Source organism: Thalassophryne amazonica, chromosome 4 (genome assembly GCF_902500255.1).
Source record: "Thalassophryne amazonica chromosome 4, fThaAma1.1, whole genome shotgun sequence".
Classification (NCBI taxonomy): Eukaryota; Metazoa; Chordata; class Actinopteri; order Batrachoidiformes; family Batrachoididae; genus Thalassophryne; species Thalassophryne amazonica.
Window position 1 is genome coordinate 39,521,912 of NC_047106.1, and position 14,686 is coordinate 39,536,597.

Below are 14,686 nucleotides of genomic sequence, written 5' to 3' on the forward strand. Positions count from 1 at the left end.
GCCTCTGTGAAATAGCCTCCAGGCTGTTAATAAGTTGCAGGACCCAGCCAACAGTGTGTATGTCGAGTGTGTCAAACTTGTTTCCCTGGGTAATGATAGCTACTGCGTCTGTTGTGTCAGCTCCGGTGTTATTTAGTTGAATCACATTTTTGGTTGTGTGTTACACAGAGCTGCGCACAGAAAGGCAGCATGAGTTTGTTTTCTCAGTTACCAAAGGGGGTTTTTCATTTTTAGCACTTTGGCTCCCTCTTTTGGTGACTGAGTCACATTACCGTCAAGCTCTTAAGTTGGAACAGGTGTGTTCGAGCTTGACGGTATAAATCACTTATTAGTTTTGTGTGTGTTCATTTTGTGTGGGTGTTTTTTGAGTTGGTTTTTGTGTGGGGTTTTTATTTGTACACTATTTAGTGTCTGGGGTCGTGACCCTGCAGTTCTGTCTGGAGCAAAAAAAAGGACCCAAGCAACTTTATGTTAGTCTGTTAGTCTTTCTTTTTATTTCTTTCAGTTTCACCTCCCAGGGTTTGATGGGACGGTCCCCTGGGGGGTCATGGGGGGGTAATTGGGTTGTTTTTTCTTTTTTTTTTTTTTTTTTCTTTTTTTTTTTTTTTTTTGTTATGCCCTCTCTTCTCCTCTGACTCCAGCCGGGTGAGCCGTAGAGTCGGCGTTGCTGGAGTGGTGCAGTTTGGTTATGCTGGGCGTTTCCCAGGTAACCTCTGCACCCGGGAGGGGGGGGGGGTTTGGGGTATTTTCTTTTTGTTCCCTCTCTTCTCCTCTGGCTCCAGCCGTGTGAGCCATAGTGTCGGCGTTGCTGGAGTGGTGCAGTTTGGTTATGCTGGGCGTTTCCCAGGTAACCTCTGCACCTGGGGGGGGGGGGGTGTTTTTGTTTGTTGATTCCCTGTTCCACCTCCGGCTTCAGCGCGCCTTTGAGCCGTCTGCCATCGGCGTGGCTGAGGTTTGGGGCAGTGGGATATACCCGCAGCTGGTGGCTGGTTTGGAAGTCGGAGGAGTGGCGCCGTTTTGTGCCGTCTGCCATAACCGCTGTTCCACTCCTCCCGGTTGGCTTCTGGGGTATAGTCACGGTTGGTGACACTGGACGTGCTTCCAGTTTCCACTGCGCCAAGGTGATGGGGTTGGGGTTGTTTTGTTTGTATGTTTTTTTTTCTCCTTTTGTTTTTCCCCCCAGTTTCCGCCCTCAGGGTTTGACTGTGGTGTCCTCTGGGGGGGAAAGGGCTGTGGGTCCATCTAGCCATAGACGGCCAGGGCTGGGTCCGTTGGTCATGAGGGGAGGCGTCTCCTGGGGTTGATGGAATGGTCCTCTGGGAGGCGCTGGGAGTCCCCGTGGGTGACATTGGATCCCAGAGGGACCTCGGCTGTGGTTATTACTCCTGGAGCTGGCGGGATGTCCTCTGGGCGGTGTTGGTCCCTACATATCGTTGGGGGGGGGGGGGTGTTAGTGTTTTTATTTGTTAGCTTAAGTTTGGGTTGTTTTTCTTTTCTCCCCTTCCCGGGGTTTGATGGAACAGTCCTCTGGGGAGGGGGGGGGGAGGTGTTAGCATTTTTATTTGTAAGCTTAAGTTTGGGTTGTGTTTTTCTTTTCTCCCCTTCCCGGGGTTTGATGGAACGGGCCTCTGGGGAGGGGGGGGGTGTTTTGGTTGTTTGTGTTTGTCTTTTTTGTTTTATGACTAATCAGACTGTGAACATGGTTGGACAAAGGCTGACCGCACAGGTTCAAGAACTCCTGGCCACACCTGTGCTAATTGACTGATAGAAACAAGGGCAAAGATGCAGCCAGAGGAGAAGACATCTACCGTTCTGTTAGATGAAGATTCTGTTGGAAGATGAATGCGGATACGGTTTCCAGCCATGGTCCCTGGAGGGGGGTGTTTCTCCTGGGCCAGGTTTGTGTGGTCACCGGGAGGCTTCCCGTGAGGGTGGGGTACTGTTGTATGGCTGGGGGGCCTGGCTGCCTTTTTGTTTCTGTCTTTTGTTTTTCCTTCCAGGTGGCTTGCATTTGGGACTGAGTGGCTGTGTAGCTGAGTTTATCAGGACCTCACCCTGATCACCTGAGGCTGATCACCTGCGGCTCGTCAGGACTCACAGCTGTGGTACATCTACATGGATTGGAACATGGTGGCATTTAAGACTGGAGTACACAGTGTGTATTTGCCAGAGACTCGACCTTGTGACCAGACGGGTGAGATCGTCGTCTCGGGAGCCATCTCATCATCAGTGGATGCAGAGAACGTCCAGGTTTGATGCATGGTCTGTGAAAGAGGAGGGGGTGAGGTCTCACGCTCGTCAGCACACTTCCTGAGGTACGTTAGATTTTGTGACTAACATTTATACAGTCAGTAAATATGGTGTCCCTCACACCTTATTATATTGAGCTGTATGTAGTCGTTTAATCAGCTTCCACTGCTGTGGAGTTTTGTGAACAGGGTGTTCTATGCCTGCAGGGTGGGAAGCTGATTAGTAATTAAGCCAGGAAGTGTTTGCTGTTTGTACACCTTTGAGCGGTCTCTCTGTGTGTTGAGTGTGGACTCACATGATGATTTCTTCTTTCACAGACTCGGTTTGTCGCGGCCACCTGGGGGGTGTCGGCGGGGTCCTTGGGTCCGAACTGGTTCTGGCTCCGGACCTTTTTGTGCTACTGGGAGCACACCGCAAATCTGCCACGCCAGACCACGCATTTTTATATTTATCACAGCACTGTTATGTTCATTAAATTCTGTTATCCTTTGTACCGTGCTCTGCTTATTTTATACTGGGTCCTTCAAACGCTGGTCGGTTCTCCGGGCTGCGTCCGACACATAACACTGGGCTCTGGTTGGGCCACTCAAGGACATTCACAGAGCTGTCCTGAAGATACTCCTTTGATATCCCGACTGTGTCACTGTCAACTGTGTGACCTCATACGTAGACATGGGTGTGTCTTTACAAATCATGTCCAATCAACTGAATTTACCCATGGTGGACTCTATTAAGCTATAGGAACATCTCAAGGATGATCAGTGGGAACGGGATGCACCTGAGCTCAATTTTGACCTTCATGGCAAAGGCTGTAAATTCCCATGTTCAGAGGTGCTTCAGTGTTGAGAACACCAGCATCTGCCATTTGGGACCCAAGGTGATACCAGGGTCTGGTCGATGCAGCAACCCATGGCACCAGTATATGAGCCCACAACTAACCTGACCCTACCTGAATGCATAGATTTGTTTGTGCGTGTATAATAAAATGGGATAAAGAGAGAACTCTACACAAAAGGTTGTTCTCCTTTCACCCACACATTTAACATTTTTATTACATAGGTACTTGGTGAAAAAATAAAAACTGTGCAGGGTGTAAACTACTTGTGACACCAAGATTATCAAGTATGGGTCTAGTGACAGTTGAGTTGTTAAAAGACTTTTGAGATGTATCCTGATAATTAGTGGGGCCCCAAGATGTTGTTGGATGTAACAGCCATCCTACACACATGTACTGTGAGTGCTGTACAAAGTAGGACCAGAGACTCTAAATTTTTCCCAGTGAAAAATGGTGTTCATCAGAGATATGTCTTGGCTACTACACGTTGTGTAGGGAAGTGGAAACCAGCAGCTTGGGTACTTTTGATGGCAAAGAGAAAGGTTTGTTGACTTTGACTTTGCAGACAAAAAGGTGATCTTTCCGGAATCAGTGGGTGCTCTGATTGCACTACCTGAAAAGCTGAGTGAGGACTTGGAGTACCAATGTTTATGGTAGACATTCATGTCCTCAGCCTATGAGATCAAGAGATGCCTGGAAAAAGCTTATGGAGTCATGACATCACTGCACACAGATGAAAAGCTGATATCTTTCAAGGAGAACGAAGGTCCAAATGCTTTGGGTCCTGGTGCTGCCTGACTTACTGTATGGTTGCAAGAGTTGGATGGTAACTACTGACAAGAAAATAACTGGATGTCTTTGGTACTAGGTCTCTTTTGGGGATCCTTGAGTACTGCTGGAATGACGTTTGTGTCAAATGAGTGGTTTTACTGTATGTGTATGTGTGTGTTTGTGTGTGTGCTGATAGTTTCAATATTTGATTGACTGGTGCGGCTTAGATGTGGTTTCATGTGACAGATTGACTCAGTATGTGTGTGTGTGCGTGTGTGTGTGTGTGTGTCTGTGCTTTGACTGATAACTTTACCTCACTTGGAGGAATTCCCCCCTAGGTTATATATATATATATATACGAGGTCTATTAGAAAAGTATCCGACCTTATTATTTTTTTCAAAAAACATATGGATTTGAATCACGTGTGATTACATAAGACATGCTTGAACCCTCGTGGGCATGCGAGAGTTTTTTCACGCCTGTCGGTTACGTCATTCGCCTGTGGGCAGTCTTTGAGTGAGGAGTGGCCCACCCTCTCGTCGATTTTTTCATTGTTTAGGAATGGCTCAGAGACTGCTGCTTTGTTTGATCAAAATTTTTTCAAAACTGTAAGGCACAACTGAGTGGACACTATTCGATAAATTCAGCTGGTTTTCGGTAAACATTTTAACGGCTGATGAGAGATTTTGGTCTGGTAGTGTCGCCGTAAGGACGGCCCACGGCGCCTGACAGCGATCTGCGCTTCGAGGCGGCAGTTGAAGTTGAAAACTTCCACATTTCCGGCTCTGTTGACCCAGTAAGTCGTCAGAGAACAGAGAACTTTCAGAAGAAGTCGGCATGAGGAGTTTATTCTGACATTCCATTGTTAACGGACATTTTGTAATGAAAGAACGTGCGGGCAGAGTCGCATGTTGGGCCGGACCCGACCGCGGGGGGTCGCGACAGGAAAAACACCTCCGTTGGAAACCTTAACGGGCAAGTTGGAACATGCCCAAGCTGTTAAACAATTTCTCAGTTACTCACTTGTTGAAAGCCATCAAAAGCCGCCTGAATTTTACAAATGGTTTTCAACACGGAGGTGTTTTTCCTATCGCGGCGCACACAGATTCGCCGAGTCGTTTCCGTGATGACTCGGCGAATTTGCGCGCACGTCTTTCATTAAAAAATGTCCTTAAACAGTGGAATGTCCGCATAAAGTCCTCATGCCGGCCTCTTCTGAATCTTCCCTGTTCTCTCACGACGTCCTGGGTGAATTAAGCCTTAAATTAGGATGTTTTCAGCTCGAAACAGGCTGATGACGGCGCCTGGAAGCGCTGTGCGACGTCCCGCTCCGTGGGAAGTCCTTACACCGATAGAAACACCCCATAATCTCTCATCAGCCATTAAACTTTTCACCGAAAACCAGCTTAATTTCTTGAATAGTGTCCACTTGGATATTCCTCACAGGTCCAGAAAAAATTTTGATAAAGCAACGCGCGCCGTCTCAAGCAGCGTCTGAAACAAAGGAATTCAGCCGAGAGGGCGGGACCACATCTCACTCAAGGCCTGCCCACAGGGAAATGACGTCACTGACACGCCTGAAAAAACCCACGCATGCGCACGAGGGTTCAAGCATGATTGGTGTAATCGCACGTCATTCAAATCCATGTAGTTTAAAAAAAATAAAAGGGTCGGTTTATTATCTAATAGACCTCGTATATATGTATGTATGTATGTATTTTTTTCCTGTTTGTTCAGCATTTTCTTCTTTCTTTTCTCCAGTTGCTGAAGTGTGTCTGCATATGCACTGGCAGTGAGACAGGGAGTCAGAGTGTATTTGTCAAAATAGAGACACATCCATGCACATATAAGCACACACTATGCAAATATAGTTTGTCCCATCTTTATCATTGCTTAAATGACTGTCATAATATTAAAGCACGTGTCACTGTGGGCGTGTGCAAGTTGAATCTGCATGCAGGTTCATATCTGCAGAAGAAGATTGAAATTTTATCACTTACAAACTGACTATAACATGCACAGCCTTTATTCCTTTATCAGCTGAAAGTCATTTCAGCAGCACCTAATTGTCCTCTGAAGGGAACAAAGACATCTATTCTGGTTTTAAGTCACTGGTTTGGGTCCAAGTCTCATAACCATACAGTAAGACACCAAGACCCAGAAGACTTGGACCGTTGTTATTCTACAAATGTACCAGCATTACAAAACATCTCTGTCCAGTGATCTCATACATAAGCTCTTCCCAGGTATCTCTTGATTGGAAGTACCTACAGACATGAATGTCCCTGTAGAGCAGGGGTGCCCAAGTTCAGCCCTCGAACTCTACCTTTCTGACACGCTTAGTTGTCTCTTTGTTCCAACACACCTGAATCCAATGAAAGACTCGTTAGCAGGCTTTTAATGAGTGCATCTCACAGACGGTCTCGAACCAACCCAGTCTCACAGCAGTTCATGGGACTGTGTTACAAAAAGCACATTAATCTATGGATTCGTGACAGGGTACGAAAATGGGGTGCTTTTCGTAATGGGAGCACAAATTAATTTCGTTACGGGGGCACAAAATGTGGGGTGTAAGAAGGGGTCTGGGGGGGTCATGGTTAACGTTTGGGGAGGGTAGACTCTTACGCTGTGGTTATGGTTAGAGTTAGGAGAAGGAGAAGATTATAAATAACAAAATAATAAAACTGAGTCACGAAAAGCCGGTGCTTTTCGTGACGGGGGCATGAAAAAAAAGACGTGAGACTGGGCTGTCTAGAACAGGTAATTTCACTGAGAACCTCATTAACCCTGCATGAAGAGCGGAACTAATTAGAATTAGTTGGTTTAGTGGATGGATGGAACCAATATGTCTTAAGACTAAGACTGCCGTAAGGAGAAGATCGGGTCAGATATCGGCCTAATTATCTTGCCATGTGAACGAGGCATTACTCCGTGAAGCAGGGGTTTTACACCTCTGGGTCCATGAAATCCTTGAAAGCCTAGATTTTAGACATGACAACTGGGTGTACCCCACCTCTCACCCCTTGACTGCTGGGATAGACTCCAGCCCCTCCTTGACCCTTAATTCAAATAAGTGGGTAAAGAAAATGAATGAATAAAAGATACTTTTGATAAATTTACAATGGATTTTCTGAAAAATAGATTTCTTAAAAAAAATATTGCCTTTGAAGTTGTCATGGGTATCTTGGTGGCTTCCCTCATTATTAGTTTTGTTATTGCATGCTCAGTTTTTGAGAATTATGTAATCCAGATAACAATATCACAATAGCACAATATCATTTCTGTTTCTTAACGATTTATATAAATGAAGTCCAAGATGCATGCTGTGGCTTGGGAATGTTCATGTTGAAGAAAACTGAAAGTGATTTGTGAAAGCATTTTTTAAAATTTGTACGTAAATCTTAGTTGGGTGCAGGATATTAAGCAACGTTTCAATCTTTTTTAAAAAATTTGGTCACACTAAATGTGCCTAAAACTTTTGCAGTGTTGTCATAATGCAAGATCATAGAGTTGCCATGGTAACGCATACACTGTAAGGCTAATGATTTGCAGATGTACATGCCTGTACATGTAGGTAATGTCTCTCCTACTGCCAGAGTGGAGGTTTGCTTGGCTGCACTGAAAAAATGTCTATCTTAAAATATTCTACATGAAAACTCACAGAGATTATTGTTATTGGCCCTGCTCGATGGAGACATACCATACATATGGTCAGGTAGCACAGTCACTGGATGACTGTGTGATTCATCATCACGAAAGCTTTATCTTTTGACCTGCGTATTACACAGCTGGTTAAGACTATGACTTAATTCCTAAAAAAATCAACTAGAAACCACATCCTAAATGGACTGAATTTATCCATCCAAAGCAGATACTCAAATCTACAGATCTCCTTTACACCGATGGCTCACATACACAGATGTGCATGCACACACACACACACACACACACACACACACCAGAATGCTGTAGTGGGGAGCTGCCGCCTGAATGTCTTAAGTGCCTTAAGGAGCGGCAAACCTCGAGCACCGTGGTGGGCACTAGTTGTCAGGGAAGCCTTCTGACTGAAGAAGGAGTCCTTGGGATATGTTATCTCGGAGGACTCCGAAGGCAGTTGCACAGTACCGACAGGCACGAAAGGCGACAGCTTCTGCTATGGTGGAGGCAAAGCAGTGGGTGTGGGAGGAATTCAGAGCAACTGTGGAGAAGGACTTTCATTCGGGACCAAGGTGCTTCTGGCAGACTGTGACGCACCTCAGGAGGGGAAAACGGGGAACCATCCAAGCTGTCTACAGTAAGGATGGGACTCTGTTGACCTCAACTGAGGATATAATCCGGCACTGGAAGTAACGCTTTGAGGAACTCCTGCATCAGACCAGAGCACCCTCTATAGTAGGGGCAGAGTTGGAAGCGGATGGAGGATTTTTATCAGTTTCCCTGGTGGAAGTCACTGAGGTTGTCAAACGACTCTGCAGTGGTAAGACCCCGGGGGTTGATGAGCTCTGTCCAGAAATGCTGAAGGCTCTGAGTGTGGAGGTACTGTCTTGGATGAGACATCTCTTCAATATTGCATTTAGGTCTAGGACTGTGCCTAAGGAGTGGCAAACTGGGGTGGTGGTCCCCATATTTAAAAAAGGGGACCAAAGAGTGTGTGCCAATTACAGGGGCATCACACTACTCAGCCTCCCCGGTAAAGTCTACTCCAGGGTGCTGGAAAGGAAGGTTCGGCCGATAGTCGAACCTCTGATTGAAGAGGAACAATGCGGGTTCCATCCTGGTTGTGGAACAACCAACCAGCTCTTCATTTTCACAAGGATCCTGGAGGGTGCCTGGGAGTATGCTCATCCAGTCTACATGACTTTTGTGGACTTGGAGAAGGTGTATGATCAGGTACCCTGGGAGATACTGTGGGAGGTGCTGTGGGAGTATGGAGTGAGGGCATACCTTCTCAGGGTCATCCAATCTCTGTACTTGCAAAGCAAGAGCTGCAAGGGTGCTCGGCAGTAAGTCAGACTCGTTTCTGGTGGGGATTGGCCTCCGCCAGGGCTGCACCTTGTCACCAATCCTGTTTGTGATATTCATGGACAGGATATCGAGGTGTAGTCTGGGGAGGAGGGTTTCCAGTTTGGTGGGCTCAGGGTCTCATCACTGCTTTTTGCAGATGATGTGGGCCTGTTGACTTCACCGGCCTGTGACCTCCAACACTCACTGGATCGGTTCGTAGCCGACTGTGAAGCGGCTGGGATGAGGATCAGCACCTCTAAATCTGAGGCCATGGTTCTCAGCAGGAAACTGATGGATTGCCTACTCCGGGTAGGGAATATGGTCTTGTCCCAAGTGAAGTAGTTCAAGTACATTGGGGTCTTTGTTCATGAGTGAGGGGACGATGGAGCATGAGATCAGCCGGAGAATTGGCGCAGCAGGGGCAGCATTGCATTTGCTCTTTTCGTACTGTTGTGACAAAAAGGGAGCTGAGCCAAAAGGCGAAGCTCTCGATCTACTGGTCAGTCTTTGTTCCTACTCTCACCTATGGTCATGAGGGTTGGGTCATGACCGAAAGAACTAGATCGCGGGTACAAGCAGCCAAAACAGGCTTTCTTAGGAGGGTGGCTGGTGTCTTCCTTAGAGATAGGGTGAGAAGTTCAGTCATCCGTGGGGAGCTTTGAGTAGAGCTGCTGCTCCTTCATGTTAAAAGGAGCCAGCTGAGGTGTTTCGGGCATCTGGTAAAGTTGCGTCTTGGGCACCTCCCTAGGAAGGTGTTCCAGGCACCTCCATCTGGGAGGAGACCCCGAGGAAGACCCAGGACTAGGTGGAGAGATTATATCTCCACACTGGCGTGGAAACACCTCAGGATCACCCAGTAAGAGGTGGTCAATGTGACACGAGAAAGGGAAGTCTGGGGTCCCCTGCTAGAGCTGTTGCCCCTGTGACCCGATTCCGGATAAGCAGTTGATGTTGAGTGAGTGACAAATTCAGTATACAAGTTGCACTGGAGCATACGTTAAGTCACAGGACATCCCAAAGTAGCAAAAAACTGATTTATACTACGGAAAATATGATAATACTGATTAAACAAATTAGATCAAAGACTGGTGGCTGTGTTTCAGTTGGGTTTTTTTTTGTTTTTGTTTTTTTTTTGTTGTTGTTTGTTTGTTTGTTTTTTAAATGTGCTTCTTCCCTTTGCAAAATTTCTTCATCTCACCCTCACACCAAAAATGGGCGGCGGCGGGCATACTATTGGCTAATATGAATAAAGTTAAAAGATCATTTCTCTCTCATGTCTTCTCTCTCTCTTCTCTCGTCCACTCTCTGTGGACATTTTTAATTATCACAACCAGTGAAGAGCAGCGTAACCTGTTGTTAGGTAATAAAAAAAACCTTTGAATTTCCCATGTGTAAGTGCATGTAGCTCTGATTGTACAGAATGACAGTCACCAACCTTGTCCAATGAAACATTTACTCACTACATCATTACACTGCTTCCTTTTTTTGTTGTATCTTAGCATCAACATGAACCACAAATATAAAAGATAACAATGGATTTTTGTCTTTGGTCTGCATCACCTGAACTGAACCATGCTAAATTCATTGTCCTCCTGCCACTATCTTTGTTTGGTGCACGTGATGTGCCTGAGTGCATGTCTGTGACACCGTCTGCCACATTGTATTTGCTTTCACAACTGACAGGATGAAATAGCTTTTGATTAAAAGAGCTGGAACAGATTTGCAGATAAATAAAGAAATGAAAAGGGAGAGATTGAAAGACAAGGATGCAAAGAGATAGAGTGATATGTGGAAACGGCGCAGACAGATAAGACAGCACTGAGAGAAGAAGGTAAGAGATAAGAGAACTGTAGAAATTAGAAAGCTGCACGGGGTGCTTTTATGAAACACTGTGGTTCTATCACTGCTGACAACAGGGATTTGATTCTTTCTTGTAAACAATGATCAGCTGTATTTTCAAAAATTGCATTACACAAACCTGTGTGTGTGTGTACATCTGGTATAGTCTGCCATGACTAGATTTAGTCCACAATTGCACACTGTTTTTGGTGCATGTGTGATCCTGTCTGAATGAATACGTTGGAACATTTCCTATGTGTGTGGACTTTTGCAGGCAAGTATCCAGTGTAAGAAATGCAGTTGCATAACTTTATTTAATGTGAAAGTCAGCAGGATTAGCAAAGATAACAATACACTCAAATCTGCAGTATTTAACCCAGTCGCCAGTACCTGCAAAGTTGTATATTCTGAACATTCTGAATTTGCAATGTCAGGAATTGCTCAATTAAACAAATAATTCAACCAGTAATTGAAAGCTGTGTCTCTGCATATCTCTTGATATGTACATGTGTATTGGTTGAACTCTTTGTTCAGTTAATTGTTGAAATTTTGGCATCACAAATTTCAAGAGGGTCTGATTTAAGGCGTATCCAACAATTTTTTTATTTACAGGTAATATGAGAACAAAACAGGGTGTGTTTGTATTTGTTCTCTTAAATGTTCATGGCCGTCGTTTGGAATCACTGAATTTTTCTGAGTGAAAACTGGTGTGTGTTCTGGCTCTTATACAGTCCAGTGCTTGCATGGACTGGGTGTTGGGGAGAGTTGTGAAAGCCAAGTGTCTTTGTTGATGAGAGAAGGCGTGCTGACTTTGACTTCACAGATGATGCTGTAAACGGAATCAATACCCTGACTGCAGCACTTGAGACATAGCCTTGTAAACCAGACCCATAAATCACTTCTCAAATTAATTTGCTTTGTGAAAGGGTGTGGTTTCCCCACCCTTTATGGCTGTTTCTTCTTGGCTGAAAACAGGCAAGTTGACACATTGAGAGAGGAATCAGAGTGCCTGGTCAGTCTATCACAGGGCTAACACACATCAACAAACAAACGCATTCACACTTTCACCTAGGATCAATTAAACGTGTCTGGTTTACTTAACCTGCATGTCTTTAGAAGGGCAAGGAAGCTAAAGCACCTGAAGGGAACCCACACAAATGCAGGGAGACTTCACACACAATGGACCAGCCTGGAAATGAACCTGGCATGGGTGGTGGCTAAGGGGTTTAGTGTGATTCTTTCCCATGTGGAAGAATTCCAGTGTCATCAACCGAACAGCCCCCTCTAAAAATTGGTCCAACTGATTTTTTGCTGTAAAACGTGTGCCAAATCAAATTTTTTTCTGTGAAGGCTCTCAGTTGTCCAGGTGGTTTCCAAAGTAGAGAAGCTTGAATCTTTGACTGGACTGGATTGCTTGACACGAGGACGTTTCACTTCAAATCACAGAAGCTTCCTCAGCTAAAATGCTTGCTCTGGTAGTCTGACTTCTGTCTTGACTCTTCAGAAGCCACAAATGCTGGAGTTTTAAACCTAACCAAACCCCTCCTACCGAGAGGCAGACTGCTATAGGCTAGTGACTAAACAATAGCTCTAATTAGCACCTATTGTGCTCTAGTTAGCACCCTCCTAATGACAGGGCCGCTGTCCCTCCTAATGATGGGACAGACGCCTCTCCTGACGGCTCCCCTGATGACTCTCCTGATGATGTGAATGACTCATTACCATGAACAAAAGACTGAAACTGCTTTGACCTGAGTACCCTATTGTAAACAGGGGACAAAGCGTGTCTCAGACCCCCTCCCCAGTTAAGGCTGGGTTTCAACTGTTTCACATAAAATGCCTCCTTCACTCCACTCTCAAACCATTTCCTTTCTCTGGCTAAGATTTTAACTTCCTTGTCCTCAAACGTGTGGTTAGTGTCTTTAAGGTGGAGATGAACTGCAGACTGAGGTCCACTGGTGCCCTCTCTGCGGTGCTGGTATAGCCTTTTGTGTAACGGCTGCTTAGTCTCACCTATGTAGTGTTTGTTACAGTTTTCCTGACATCTGATAGAATAGACTACATTGCTCTGTTTGTAACTAGCGATCCTGTCCTTAGGGTGAACTAATTTCTGTCTCAAGGTGTTAACCGGTTTAAAGTAAACTGGGATTTTGTACTGTCTGAAGATCCTCTGTAGTTTTTCCCCTACTCCTGCTCCTCTCCCTTATTTAACAGTCAGCACCAGTTCTGGATAAGGTTAACATACAACTTCTTTTCAGTAAAGTTTTATAAAGCATTTGTAAATTAACTCCTTATTTTCATGCTTGAGAAATGTTTTATGAAGTAATCCCTTGCCTGTGTGGTTATGGCATCTATTGATGAATGACAGTTGTTGATGCAGTGCTATCTGAGGGATTAACGATTGCAGATGCATGGGCAGGGGTACATGCTTAGGCCTAAAACTCCTCTCGATTTCTTGAATTCTTAATGATATCTCTCACCAATTTGTTCACACATTGGAGATCCTTTACTCATCGTTGCTCCTCAAGGACTCAGGCTTTCATGGATATTGATTTTGTACCAAATGAAGGCAACAGTCAACTGTTGACATCACCTCTTTGAAATAAGACTATTATTATTATATTTTTCACATCATTTGCCCTATATTGTCCCATCCCATCTTTTTTGTAATGTGTTGCAGGCCTGAAATGCAAGAATGGATGTATATTAACAAATCAAATGAAGTTGATCAAACAAAACATGACATATTTTGGGTTCACTCTGTCTTCAATGAAATAAAAGTCAAAGTAAATGTAAGAATAACTGCATTCTTTTTCATTTAATTTTCCATACCATCGACACTTTTTTGATTTGGGGTTGTACCTGCTGGTGCCATGTGGATCCACTGTGATAACCCTGAGCAACTGGGGTCACCCAGAAAAAATAAAATAAAATAAACTTGTTGAAGCCTTGTTGCTAGTCCAAGGGTTCTGGTGGCCACTGCAGGCCATTGTTACTTGTTTTAAAACAACAAATTACAATTACAAGTTCAATGAAAACCATTCAGGGCTAAATTTGTTTTCCTGGCATGAGGGAAGGATTACTGCATCATACCAGATCACAGCAATCCTTCTGACTGTTTTTAGGGATATGAGTGGACCCCAGAAGTAAATATGTCACCATGTTAAAGACACAGGGTTGAGCTGGGAGGAGTGTCACTGACATTGGAATTCATGACTCATACAGGACACCCTGCACACACCCAGGCCCCAGCACACAAACAATTACAGGATCTCCCTTTCTAGGGAATCCCCTCATAAACACTTGTCATCTCATTCAGACAGACACACACACACACTTTTTTCCTACAAATAACTCAGGCTAAAGTCCCTCTACCCTCAGACATTTGCGAGACAATTTTCCTCCCTTCCACACAGACAACTGGGTGGTGACCACTCTGACAGGAGTGTATGTGCCACATAAGTGATGTGATGCCCAAAAAAAGTGGGTCAACCTGGTGGTAGAATTATATGTGTGTTTTTGTGTATAAGTTGAACTCAAGATTTCAATGGAGTAGCAGGAGGAGGACAGGGTGGCAGCAGAGAAGTAACAGTTTAGAGCAAAGCTCAGAGGTGTTGGCGGGCACAGAGGAGAAGTGGAGGGAAAAGGTGTGTTGAGAGAGATATGCAGTTGAAAGACCTGTCCTTCCACTTTCCTGCCCTGTCAGCTTTGAAAGCCAGATTGTACTAACGGAAAAGCCAAATGGACAGATTATGCAGGTGGAGACTGAAGAAAGCATGACAGAGAGCCAAAAAGAGAAAGATAAAATATTTTTGGCAGGGAGAGAAGTACAGATTGTTTAATAAAACAGCATGATACTGTCTCATAGCATCTACCATATTTTCTGGTCTAAGTGTTGCATATTTGTTGCATCTGTCCAAAAATGGGTCACGATGTGGAAAAAACATATCAGTCACATTGTTTTAGAAGTCGCACTTATTTTTGAA

General features: G+C 44.8%; 1 protein-coding gene across 2 annotated transcripts in view; it reads left to right on the forward strand.

Moving 5' to 3' along the window:
• The window catches only part of pdgfd (platelet derived growth factor d), a 288,085-nt gene that overhangs the window by 18,557 nt on the left and 254,842 nt on the right, over positions 1 to 14,686 (forward strand). Inside the window, exon 1 of one of the 2 annotated variants that reach the window (XM_034167742.1) lies at positions 10,576 to 10,692. The exons of the other annotated variant lie outside the window; for it this stretch is intronic. The gene's annotated coding sequence lies outside the window, so the exon portion shown is untranslated. Of the gene's footprint in view, positions 1 to 10,575; positions 10,693 to 14,686 lie in introns of those variants that run through there. 2 annotated transcript variants of the gene reach the window in all.